We start from the raw sequence: 13,910 nt of genomic DNA on the forward strand, positions 1-13,910 counted from the left end.
TTGGGCCATCCCACAACATAAAATTATGGTGGGAAAGTAAAATTAAAAAATCATTAAATTTTAGGGTTCCAAAGAAACTTAGACATCATTTTTCATGGGAAGAGCATGCAGGCCAGGGGTAAGGGGTTAAGTGATTTGGGCTCTACCATCCAGTAACGTAGTCATGAAGCTAGAGTGAGAAGACAGCAGTCTGAGGCTCAGCTTAGAGTTTATATAATACTTCCATTCTCTATATCTAACTTAAAATCAAATTATATTGTGTTTAGAGTTACTTTTTTTTGCATTAGATTTATTTTGTGCACAAAGCAAAAATTGAGAAAGTATGGACATGAAGAACATAATTTAATATTTTAGTTTATTTCTTTGAAGTCTTTTTGTGTTTTGTACATATGTTATTTTGTACATATTGCTATTTATATGTGATTTTATATCCTGCTTAAAATGTGGTTTTTTAAAATCATGCTATGGTAAGCTTGGTTTTACGGTTAACAATAAGCTCCTAGTGAAAGTAGTTTCATGTTGAAACCAAGTTTATCAATGCTATAAAAGCTACAGTGGTTGCTAAGAGAAATTGATACTTTGTTCCCATAGGAACTATCATTTTATTTTATTTTTTTTTTTTTTAATTTTTTTTTTCAACGTTTTTAATTTATTTTTGGGACAGAGAGAGACAGAGCATGAACGGGGGAGGGGCAGAGAGAGAGGGAGACACAGAATCGGAAACAGGCTCCAGGCTCCGAGCCATCAGCCCAGAGCCTGACGCGGGGCTCGAACTCACGGACCGCGAGATCGTGACCTGGCTGAAGTCGGACGCTTAACCGACTGCGCCACCCAGGCGCCCCAGGAACTATCATTTTAAAATACAGACTCTCTAGATTCAAAAGATAGAAAACTTAAGTTTGGGATGGGAAATATTTTACCCTTCCTAGAAAAATGTGAAAATTACTATCCTTTGATTGAAAAGCATGGTCATTTGGTTGCAATCTCCTGAGTGTTCTAGGTGGGTATTTCTCTCTCAGCTTTCCTTGTGTTGGAGGTGATTCAGGGTGATCATGATAGGAGAGTAAGGGAAATGAAACTAACTAATGGTCAGCCACTCCTAGAGCAGAGAAGTTGTTAGAAAAAGCAAGCCTGCACCTTGCATTCGATAATATCTAAACTGGTGTTTAGGTGCGCTTATTAGAGAAGGGAACAAAGGGAAGAGATTTTTATATCAAGTTGCTCTATAGCATTTAGGCACCAGTATGACTTTTACATCCAGGCATTGTCTCTTAACTTTAAGTTAAAGATAATGATTTTGAGTGAGTGGAAAAACAGTTCTACCTAATTCTGCTCAGAAACCAAGGATGAGAATGAGATGGAATTGAGAACAACTGTAAATGTAAACTCAGCAGCAAACAGTTCCTGGATGGGCACTATTCCCTGAATCCCTCTCTGAGTAGCACTTGTCTATGATACTACAGGCAGTGGCTCAACTGCCTTACCTTCACTGTCTGACTTCTCCATTCCTCTACTGGTGTGTTCTACCACACACACACACACACACACACACACACACTCCCATGGTTGTCTCTGCTTCTGAAATTATATAAGCTAAAACATATTGAAAGATTCTGAGAATAAAATCTACTGAGTGGTATTATGAACTGGAATTACCACTGGAGCAGATGCATACAAACACATTTAATTAGTCCTTGTGATGGATGCTATGTTGTTTGGCCCCCACTCCTTCCCCTTAAAGACCTACTGCCCCAGCTTTTGGGAGTACTATTGGCAGACAGCCCTCAATAGGGGTACCACTATTTAGGATTAGTTTTGGCTGAAGATAGCTACTTCCCTCAAGGTCACACCTCCTTCCTGGGTTGGCTCCCATCCAATGACAGATCCAAGTGGGAGTTTAATGGCCTGGCTCTCTCAATTCATTTGGAGAGCTCCGAAGGGTCACCTCATTTTCAGAACTCCCTGCCAGTTCAGGTGAGGCATTTCATTGAGACCACACCAAGGCTTGACTTCTCCTTCTGCCCCACGCTGCTCCTTCCTGTTTCTCCGATGATCCCAGCAACATTCCCTAAGAACCCTCCCACCTGCTAATCTCCATCTCAGAGTTCATTTCCCTGGAAACTCAACCTGTGACAGAATTGAGGAGCACCTACTGTGCACTAGACAGTATTCTGAGGGATAGAGTGAAGACCAAATAAGCTTTCTGCCTTTGCATTTTATTTGGAAGGAGCTCACATTCTAGAGCAAGAGTCAGTAAACTTTTTCTGTAAAGGGCCAGAGAGTAAATACTTTAGGCTTTGTGGGTCATATGGTCTCAGTCACAGCTATTCAGCTCTGCCACTGTCCCATAAAAGCAGCCTTAGAAATATATAAATGATTGGACAGGGCTGTTTACCAATAAAACTTTATTTACAAAATAAGAGGTGGGTTGGATTTGGCCCATGGGCTATAATTTGCTGACCCCTGTTCTAGAGAGCAGGGCACAAGGAAACCAATAATTAAGCAAGAAAAATCTCAGGCAGTAATAGTACAATAAAAGAAATAAATTAGGGTGATGTGATAAAGAAGCACTATTATTGCTTTATAAATTTAAATTATTTTTTGATAAATAATATATTCATATGAATCAAAACCCAAAAGGATCGAAAAAGTATTCATTTGCAAGTATATGTCCTGATTCACTTTGACCCCCGATAGAAATAAATTTATTTACCACTTTTGTGTTTCTTTTCAACATAAGCAATTACAAATACATATCCTTATATACATCCTTATCCCTCCTTTCACGCAATAGTTAGCATATGATGTGTCTTGTTTTGCACCTTACTGTTACTCACTTAGTATGTCCTGGAGATCGCAGAGATCATCTCCATTTGTTTTTCTATATCTGAGTACTATTCCCTAATATGTGTATGATGGTTTATTTAACCAATTCTCTATTGTATTAGGGTTCTCCAGAGAAACAAAACCAATAGAGAGAGAGAGAGAGAGAGACAGAGTGTGTGTGTGTGTGTGTGTGTGTGTGTGTAGGAACTGGCTGATATGATTTTGGAGGCTGACAAAGTCCCAAGATCTGCAGAGTAAGTTGGCAAGCTGCAGACCCAGGAGAGCTGATGGTGTAGTTCCAATCTGAAGGCTGGCAGCCTGAGAGCCAGAAAGAGCAGATATTTCAGTATCAGTTCAAAGGCAGGGAAAAGCTGATTGTCTCTTATTGCAAGGTGGGGAGGGCTGAGGAGGGTCAGCCTTTTTGTTCTTTTCAGGCCTTCAACTAACTGGATGAGGCCCATGCACAATAGGGAGGGCAATCTGCTTTACTCAGTCTGCCGATTTTTTTTAACATAGCCTTCACACCCAGTGTGGAGCCCAGTGCAGGGCCTGAACTCATGACCCTGAGATCATGACCTGAGCTGAGATCAAGAGTTGGATGCTTAACCAACTGAGCCACCCAGGCACCCCTTAGTTTACCAATTTAAATGTTAATCTCATCCAAAAACACCCTCACAGAAACACCCAGAATAATGATTGACTAAGTATCTGGGCATTCTGTGACCCAGTCAAGCTGACACATAAAATTAACCATCACATGCTCTTGGGTTGTTTCCAAATTTTTGCTATTTCTGCAATAATACTGCAGTGGGTGACCTTGTATATATATTGTTTCATAGTGTGCAGATGTATGGATCTGTAGGATGAAGTCCCAGAAGTGGGATCACTGGGTCCAGGCAAGTAACTTTGATAGGGATTGCCATGTTGCCATCCATGAGATTTATTCTAATTTGCAGTCCTTCTAGCATACGCAAGTGATTGTTTCCCCACAGCCCTGGCAACAATTATATTATCAAACTTTGAGAAATGTTTGCCAATTTGAAGTGGTATCATCATGTAGCTTTGATCTGAATTTTCTGTGTGTGAGATTGCACGGTTTTTGGTGTGTTAAAGAACCATTTGTATTGCTTTCTTGGTGAATTTTATGTTCACATCCTTTGTTCAGTTTCTGTTGGGCTTTTGGACTTCTCTCAATTTGTTAAGACTCACTCAACATTGAAGGGCTTGACCCACTATGATTTAGATTGCAAATATTTTCTTAGTTTGTCAGTTGTATTTTGTGCTAATGTTGCTTTTGTATCAATTTGCATCAATCTTTTCTTTTATGGTTTCTGGATTTTGAACCCTGACTAGGAAGACTTTTGAGGGGTCTTTCAGATGGGGTGCTCAGGGGTGATAAGACCACCCTAATTATTTGCTTGTGTGCTGGGGAAACATCTGGGGGCAAGGTAGTAGCTGTGGAAAATCAGAATGTAGATAATTCAACCCAAATGAGAAAGAACACTAAAAATAAGTTTTGATCCATTGTAAACATTTAAAAAGTAAGGTAAAACAAATAATAGCAGAGAATCACACATAATAAAAGTAATTATATTGATTCCAGACTTAAGACACATAATCTTTTGGCGGGGGGGGGGGGAAGTTTAGAGTTTGTAATAATTTCTCCATCTGAACCAGAAATGCACAGATTTGATGTGTTTTCATAAATACAGCTTGACTAATTTAAAATTGATTTTAAAATCTTGCTGCTTCATCTTCATAAATTGAAAAGCAGGTTTGCTTATCCTGGTAGCCTTTTATGGTACTTGAATAGTGGTCTGACTACTTTTAGAAATGAATAATGGATTAAAAGTACACTTTGCAGCTTACATTAGTTACTTTTGTAATGCAAAATAGAAGCATGATAATGTACTATTCAGCATGCTTTAATATGATTTATACATAAACTACACAGCATAAGTAATTCATTATGCCCTTCACAGTGCATTTCCTGGGCACAGAAGCTCATGTTTACCAGTATTTCATCTCATAATCAGGTTGTCTAACGGAGGGGGTCTGCGACTATGAGTGGGGATTCCACACTCCACTCGCACCCTGACTCCTTCAATGACCTTAGGCAATATTCTTCTGGGTCTGGGCCTAGGTGCTTATAAAAAAATGAATGGATAATACCTTATGGATCCAACTCAGAGGAAGGGACTGTGGACTAATAACTTTAAGGCTGTAAACAGCATTGAAGTCTGGAATTAAATAGGCTTCATGGTATGATTATTATTATTCCAGGAATTATCATACTTTGGAAATAACACTCTACGATGGTCATTTAATAAGGCAGCAGTTCATCGCTCTGCATCTGAGAAGAAATCATCTATTGCTTCATAAATAGCACCTTGTCACACACTGTATTTTTCTATTTGCAAAGTGTAGATTTACTGAATAGCATAGGTGATGGCCCTCAACATCAGCTGCCTTTAAAACCAATTGCATTCCATTTTTAGAATGAACATGTACAGATTGATTGAAGCTAGTGAGTTGGAGGTGGGGGAGTGGTTCTGAGAAGCAGACCTTGCCCTAACATTTGTGGGGCCTGGGGCAAGAGTACAAATGGAGGCCCACATACCATATGTTTAAATATTTAAATGGTATAGATCAAGCTAACAGACTGTTAAATAAAATATGTTCTATCCTCTTTCCTCCACAAATATATCTTCATAATGACCTGGAAGGCCAGGTTTGAATTTTAGATTTCTCTGAAGGTCTCTGAAAACTTATAAATCACATTTCTCTTTTTTCTCCCCTATTGCCTGGTGTCAGTATGATAGGAACCAGTAACAGTCACCAGACCAGAATTTGAACACACACATCCTTAAGGTATGTTTCAAACTCTGTACCTATTTATGATATGCAAATCGTGTTTCTTTTTTGATAACGCTGATGACTGTCTCTATGAAAATGGGAATCCATTAGAATAACTGAAACCTCTAAAATAGTGAGATTTGTGCCTGTGAAAAATGCTTTGACACAATATGATTCCTTTGCCAATCTAGATTTTGACCTGGTCTATTTAAATTCTGCTGGGAACATAATTTTCACATCAAACTTCCATTGTAAATTGTAGGATGAGTAAAATATGCAGGTTTTGCATAGAAATATTATTATTATTATTATTATTATTATTATTATTATTATTGTTTGCCTGACACATAAACTGTTACTTCAGATTCGAAGGAATCTTCTTGGTCAAATAGATCTAATATGGGGGATGATATAATAGAAAAATTTATATCCTTAGAGAATGCACCTTAAGCAGTTTTATTTTATAGCTGATATTTTTATTTTTGCTTGGGTATACGATTCTTGTTTATCAAGACTCCACTTTCTTTGTTAAAATGTAAAATGCATGTTGGGCAAATGCTCCAGGGCAATTTGCATAAAAAGTGATGACAAAGAGCAATTAGTACTTCATTATTATGCAGTGAAATGCTACTTTGCTCAAAAGTGACTGTAGTTTCTCCCCCCCCCCAACCCCCTTATAAATCTGGTACAGCATTGTTCTAAAAATAGTACATAAGAACCCTTTGTTTATAAATCAGTGTCTTTGACTTTCCTGTAGAAATCGGGGGGGGGGGGGGGGGGGGGCGGAATGCAAGCACTAAATAAAGTTATTACCCCAGATCTTTATAATGAAAAACAAGCACCAGAATTCTGTTAGATAAGACAGGTCAGAAGATTTTAATGTCTCCTCAGATTAGTGCCATATCTTATTTTACCCCTTGGGATCAGCTTTCAAAGCAGGCTCAGATCATACATTGATAGCAACATCCCCCTTCCCCCCAACACACATACTGCCTCACATGCACACTCAGAAAAGGGTCATGCCACACACCACTACACTGCAGAGAACAAACAGTCCCAAGGTATCTCTAGTTAGGAAGGCTTGATTTTTGAGTACAGATTTCATTACCATGAAATTCCTTTAGGGCAAAAAAAGAATTGCATCAAAGAAGCAGTGTGGGGAGGCAGACTTTGTAAATATTCGCCCCATCACCTGTGTTACCAGGCTCTGCCTCTCTTTAATTTGGCAGGAAAAGCTCTTTTTTTTTCTCTTGTTGAGCCAACATATTATCTAAAACTCTAGAAGCCAAAATGTGCCAACACTCTGTGTGTGTGTGTGTGTGTGTGTGTGTGAGAGAGAGAGAGAGAGAGAGAGAGAGAGAGAGAGAGAGAGAGAGAGAACCTAGTAATTGGATACTGGCAGAGTGAGAAGGAGACATGAGAAACTATAAAACCTTTGGAAAATGACCTCATGAGGCTGGAGATGTTCATGGATTACAGTATTTCTCTTTGGAAGTCCCCAAGCAGACTTGGGGAGGAGGGAGGAAAAAGGGATAGAGGTGGGAGGTTGGTAGATACTACACTGCCTTATTTTTGGTTCTCCCTCTACCTGACCCTCTGTGGCCCAGACCAGATCAATGAAATTCCCACAACCACAATCCTGGCTGGCATGGCTCCAAGAAGGCTAACCTAACCTGCTTTGCTTGCATCCTAAGGGGTCTGTCAATCCTAGGAGGCTGGGATCAGCCTCATTACCTGCAATTTAGGCTCAGGGGCTCAGGGCTGTGTGGCAGGTCTCAGAGAGTGAAGGAGTGGGGATAGACACTTAGGCACATGCTTTATGAGCATAAGTAACTTGGACAGTGGAATACCCTTCACCCAGATTTTACTTACTCTCTCCTTTGTTCTTGTTCACCTCAGGCCACCAGTGAAAAGACTATAGGGTCATATAGCTCATACCATTTCAAGGATTCATTGTCTAACTGCAGGTAATGTATGATCATTTTATATACTGCCACATATTCATTATTCATACAATTTTCTATTAATTTTTAATGCATCCAAGTTCCTAGTTATTTAACATATAATGCAATTGGCCAGACGTCTTCATAAAGCTATGAAAAGTGGCTCTGAGGTACTCTTCCATAGCATCTCAATCTATTAACCAGCTGATGAGACAGTACTGCTCTTAACCATGGGCAAGATCCCTGCCTTGGGTCACCACACCACAGAAGTCCTCATGATTTGGATGACATTACTTGAAGTCCCCAGCTGCAATGCTATTTCGGTTTCAGTGTCCAAGTCAGATCTCATTTCTCCCCTTTAGGGCAATGTGCTTCTCTCTAGCCAGCCTATGAGGTTGACCAGATATCTACAGGAGCTCCAGAACTCATGCTTATGTATTTTCTTGAAGCCAAAGTGGGGCCTAATTCAGGAGAGCAGCTTGGTCAGCATTTGTTCCCACTGACCCTGGGCAGCAAGTTATTTCTTTTGTAATATTGCATGACATCGGACCACTAGAATGGTGCTGACATGCTGATTTGGAGTAACTCTCGTTCACAGGGGATGAAGGAGATAAGAATGTTCACATCAGTCAATAAATACCATTATTTTAAATCTTCATCAGTAACATGGGTTCATTTTCCAATAAAATTATTGATACACATATGGACCTGCGAAATACATTTGCCTAGGGCTCACACTCCCCAGGGATAGCCTTATCCTAGGGAACCACTGTAGGTTCTTGAACAAGGACTGATGTGGACTGAGTATTTAGAAAAGGAGATGCTGGTGCTGGAGAAGAGCAGGGAGAGGGCTATGGCGTCTGCAAGGCTAAGAGGAGTCAGTGCAGAGAAGTGAAAGCACTCTAGATTAAGTACTTCATTTCCCTTAGGAGTCTCCTAGCTCTATTTGTTTGGGATTCTAATGTGGCCTGAGGCAATAAGGGCCTTGATGTGATGCTGCTGGAACCTACAGTGGAAAGAAGTGAAGAAATATTTTAATGTAATGCCAGCGCAGGTAAAAATGATAGTGTGTGTGTAACTATGTGTCAGGTGTCATTCTGAGCACTTTGCACACTTGGGCTTTTTCAGTCCTCATGTCAATCTTTATTATTCACATTCTCCAGGTGAGGAAACAGAATTAGAGAAAGTTGAATAACTGGCCAAGGTGACATGCTACTGTTATTGGCAAATTGTAGAGGATCTGAAGATGTGGGAGGGATCACAGCTTTCTCCATGTGTTCAAGGCTGGAGGAACACAATTTGGATGGTTTTGTGGTTAGTTTGCTTGCTTTGTTTTGTTTTCTCACTGGTTATGGCAGTGAGGACATTGGGACAATGAGTGTCTAAGTATCTGTGATAGTGAGTCACCAGCATAGAAATGTCCTGCAGAGATTTGGAAATACCCCCAGAGATCAGATGAGAGGTTGGCCTGGAGATTGTGGATGTGGAATCATCAGAGATGAGGGGTACAGTTATGTGAATGGGAGAGGTGACTAACCTCCAGGATACAGTGGGCAGAATTTCTTAAGAGAACCAGCTTGGGAGGGAGAGCTCTGTGGGCAAGACTCCAGCATCAACTCAGCAACTAAAATCCCCAGCCACTTTTGAAGAACTGTTCTATTATATAGTTTGGTCAGCAGCTCAGCTCCATATTTTCACCCACCACAATGTTCAGATCAATACTCTCGGTCCTCATGATTTACTGAACCTGAATTTCTCTAACTGCTCCATTAACTCTTTGGAAAGGTTTCTCCCTTTGTTAGCACTGGATCATGATTTTCCATAAAATTTGCCCTTGAGCAAGCAATTCTCTCATCATTCTCGCTAGGGAAATTGTCTTGCTCCTGCCCCACCCCCCAACTCTCCAGCCTTCTTCGCTTTCTTTAGAACTTTGTTTCATGAACCTACATTTTGCCTGCTAATTAGTGTTTTTGAATATACACTTGCTATTGAGCTTGGAATCTATGGGGGTTTCTCTGAAACCAGTTTGTGACTTCCAAATTCTTTGTGTCAGTTAATATTTCCCTAACTTGGTTATTAACTTTGGATCTTATTGTTTCTATGTTTTGGTGCTAACGGGCTTGGCGCCATGGCCCCAGTCTCTGCGTGCCCTGTCCTGTGTTCACGTTCATACTGTTGTTTCCCTTCATCCTGGGCACACAGGGGTCTGGTGGCCAAACAGCCCATAATAAAAGGTGAATTCACTCACAGTGTGCCCCTTTGTTCCAGAGACTATTTTGCCCCTCTGATCCTCAGCTTCAGCATCATGGAAAAGCATTTGCCAAGCCCCTAATTGCCAGAGTGCTGCACTAAGCACTCCACAAAGAGCTCCACCACCACGGTAGGGCTAAGTGTGACAGAGTCAGGCCTGGATGTAGGAGGAAATTGCTATGGCTGTGGCCCTTGGACACAGAGTCTTGCAATTTGACAGAAAAAAATGATGTCTTCCCAGGTATGCCCAGCAATGCTGAGATACCTGACTTGGGCTGGGGGCATGGAAGCAGCAGTATATATGCCGCGGTGGGGATGGTATAGACAGATACCCCAGAAAAGAGGAAGGGGGAGCAAGCTGTTTTTTCCTCAGGAAGCCTGAAGGGTAAGCTCCTGAGAGGAATCTATAGCATCAGCAAGTGTCACCCTCCTCAACAGTTTGCCAGGGAGGGGACAAACATCAAAGTCCCTACAAGTCATAGCATTTGGACAAGTGTTGGCCTATTGGAGCCGATAATCCATCTGGGGAGGACACAAACATAAATAAGAGTATAACACAGAATCACATAAAAGGCACAAACAAATAAAGAAGTGACACACATGAAGAGCAAGGGATGTTTTGTGTATGGAGGGGGAGAGGGGTGCTGAAGCCATACAATTGACAGTGTTGTGTGGATTAAATGGGTTAATCCATACAGTGCTTAGAGCAGTCCTGGGTCCTTAGTGAGTGGTATATATGAGCCTGTTGAGTGGATGAATGGAGAATCAAGTTCAAGTTGGGAAAGTTGGAGAAATATCAAATCAAGGTAAGTGGATTCCTCCTTCCTACACCAGACTGGCTGGCACAGCCCTGGATTCATAGTTCAGGATTAGAGAAGGTTTAGCTGCACAGAATGTCCTTGAAAGTCTGTCTTTCAATGATATAGGAACATGATTCATCTTCAGATATGTGCCCCTGTGTGGTGTGGTACACTGAAATGCAAATAATTCTCTTAGGATAATTCCTAAAGGTGGAGAAAGGGAAGGGGGGGGGGGATCCCCATTTTCTTTGCTTTGCTCCAGACCCTGGAAACCTAACTCTAAAGGTAATGACCACTGGGCCCAGCTATGTATAAATAATGATACCTTAAAAGGATGTTTAAAGTAGAAATTTTATGAAGGGCAAAGAATTTGTTTAAAAAGCTTGACTTTGCCCTGTCCTAGGATTGCACAAAGGTGCAGATATTTATGTCAGGCCTCAGTCTCTCCTCACACAGGAATTGCTGGAAGCCTCACTGCTCCTGTCCAATATTCAGATATGCCCATGTTGTTCTTGTCTCTGGCTTGTCTGCCTGTTTTTGTGGACATTTGCTTCTTGACTCTCCTCGTTGCTACCAGAGAGTTCTTGGTCTTTGCTTGCTTAATTGTGAGCTGGAGCAGGATGCTTTGGCTCTCTAAATTCCTAACCTGGGCCCTCTTAGTGTGTGGTTTCTCTGGCATTTGTATTCTTTCCCATACTGTGGCCACCGGAGGGCAGTTTTAATGCCCCTCAGGAACTACTTGGATCAGATTTCTGGATGGGCCAGCCTTGAAATACTTTCTGTATTGTGTTAGGAAACATTCCCCAGGCAACAGGAGTTTAGGGAATTACCATTTACTACTCAGTGGCCAATGACAGATGATTTCCAGGACACCAAACTCTCCTCTGACGGGTAGAGCTCCACTGTGGTTCACAAGAATCCTGGTCTCCAACTTCAGTCACCTAGAGAAATTTGAGAAGGTCATGCTCATCTGGGATCACAGAATGGGGGGATCCTGTTCAGCCCTGTGGCAGATACTCTACAAACATCCGTCAAGTTTATTGACCAGTTTGTCTCTGCCCTCAGACAAACATGAGTTTTGGAAAGGTAGAGGTGTGTGGGGTTTGTGTGTGGTTTCTGACGGGAAGATTACCCTACGGATTTTCTAATTCCTTCCTCTGTGCCTTGTTGAATATCAGAGCCCTTTCTCTGCTATCACCAATACATGTATGTAACTTTTCTGGCTTAAAATTCACCTCTCTAAAGTTTTCCCTAATTAATTCAAACATGCTCTGATGACTTTTGTATTTTTTTTTAATTTTAAAATTTGGTTAATACGTTTTTTGGTACTTTAAAATTTCCTATGTATTGTGTAGTATGATGTTTATCACACAATAAACATGCAACTAATGGATGTGACTTAATTAGTGATATACCCAATACACATTATTGATGACACCAGTGAGCCATAAGACTAAACAAGTAATTTTGTGAAGCAAACCATTTTATCCAAGGAATGACAGGGAAAGGGGAAGACTAACTCTGTTAGTTCTCCTTAGTGTTAGATGTGTGAAAAGTGGCATATTAATATAGCACTTGCCTAGAAATAGATATTGGTAGGAAGATCACAATGATTTTGTAGAAAAATACTACCACATCTGCTAAATCCTTTCTTTGGAATCTCCTTTTGCTCTCTAATATGCAATATCTATCCCTTTTAAGCTCTCAATTACCTGAAAGGAAGCTTCATGCCCAGGGTGTAAGGGCATTTGCTAACAATAATTGCTTGAGAATAAATATGAGATAAGAAAATGTACTGGAAAGGACACTATTCACCTCCACGAAGGGCCAGTTTTTGCAGAACGTTGGCAGGAATGATGCTCTGAGGGCAAGACCCGTATATTAATCATACGTGGAGTACCAACAACCAATTCAATGCCTTGCTCAGAGATGTGCATGGAATAAATGAATGGATATTTTAATTAGCTTGGGTGTCATCTTTTTGGTGCCTATGAGTGTAATATATAGAGCATGATCTCACTAAAACAGAAGAGAATGATTAAGCCAGAATGAATTTTGTGCTGTTATTTTTAAAAATGCCATAACTTAGCTGTATAAGTGGTAACAATTTTAAATTTGCATTGTTGGATTTTTGGTAAAAATAGTATAATAATAGTACTAGCATGTATGTGTATATATCACTTATGGATGAGGTTCTGCTTTTAATTGAATTAATTCTAACAGTAATCCTACGAACAGATACTCTCATTTTATAAATGGGGAAGCTGAGGCACAGAGAAGTTGTGATTTTTCCAAAGCTAAGTGACAGAGGTGTGACCTGAAGCCTGGCAACATAGCTCAAGAATCCATGCTATTAGCCAGTAATTTATATAGCCTCCCATGCTGGTGAGAATCTGTCCAAACCAAGTGCTGATAGGGACTGGTTCCGTGCCCAGGAATAAAATAAATGTTTCGTCCTTTTATCAATTAGGCGCATCAACAGTATGAAGGTGATAAGTTGGAAAGGATCAGGGACTCCCAAAGTACTTGTTAAAGTCATTTTAAAAAAATATGAAGAACATCAAAAAGAGAAAGGAACAATGGTTGTTTATAACCTGCCAAATTACTAATGTAGGACAATGTACATCTTTTTCCTGGTTGCAGATAAAAATCCTAGCTAATGGACAAAGAAGACTTGAGCTCCAGGAGGAGCTTAAATGGTAATCCTCCTAGAAGATAATAACCTGGACACATTGTCCATTGTGGGTGAACTAAAATCATAGAATATGATCTTTGAATTAACCAGGTAGTGAATACATCTTTTTGAACTGATAAATTTCTGAGCTAAGGTAATCAGCAAGATGGGGCAAAGAGACCATTAGAGGTGCCACTTTCACATTTCATAGGTGAAATGTGAAGGAGAATGCCCTTCCCTTGAGCATGTGAGAAAAACGTAGTTTTGATAAAGAGCAAGATGTTTTGCAATGCATTTCAGTTAAGTTTTATTAAAGTGTTCCAAGGAATAAATATCTATAAAAGTTATAGGAAAATCTGGAAAGGATTTCATCCTGCAAAATTGTGTGTAGATAAGTTTTAGCACATCCTATCATTTAATGGGAGAAATTGCAAGTATTATAGATGTTATTTTTGATTTTTTAATTCTCCAAGTTGTTTCTGATGCCTTTTAATTTCAGTTTTAATAGCCATAAGCCTTTTTGAAATAATAATACTGTCAGCTCTCAGGTGTATGCGTTAA

The 13,910-nt window shown here is 40.2% G+C and overlaps 1 long non-coding RNA gene across 2 annotated transcripts in view; it reads left to right on the plus strand.

Moving 5' to 3' along the window:
• The window catches only part of LOC131514559 (uncharacterized), a 147,218-nt gene that overhangs the window by 23,466 nt on the left and 109,842 nt on the right, over positions 1-13,910 (plus strand). For both annotated transcript variants that reach the window (XR_009263119.1, XR_009263118.1), the window contains one exon: positions 5,641-5,697. This is a non-coding gene — a long non-coding RNA (uncharacterized LOC131514559). The remainder of the gene's footprint in view (positions 1-5,640; positions 5,698-13,910) is intronic.

Source organism: Neofelis nebulosa, chromosome 6 (genome assembly GCF_028018385.1).
Source record: "Neofelis nebulosa isolate mNeoNeb1 chromosome 6, mNeoNeb1.pri, whole genome shotgun sequence".
NCBI lineage: Eukaryota > Metazoa > Chordata > Mammalia > Carnivora > Felidae > Neofelis > Neofelis nebulosa.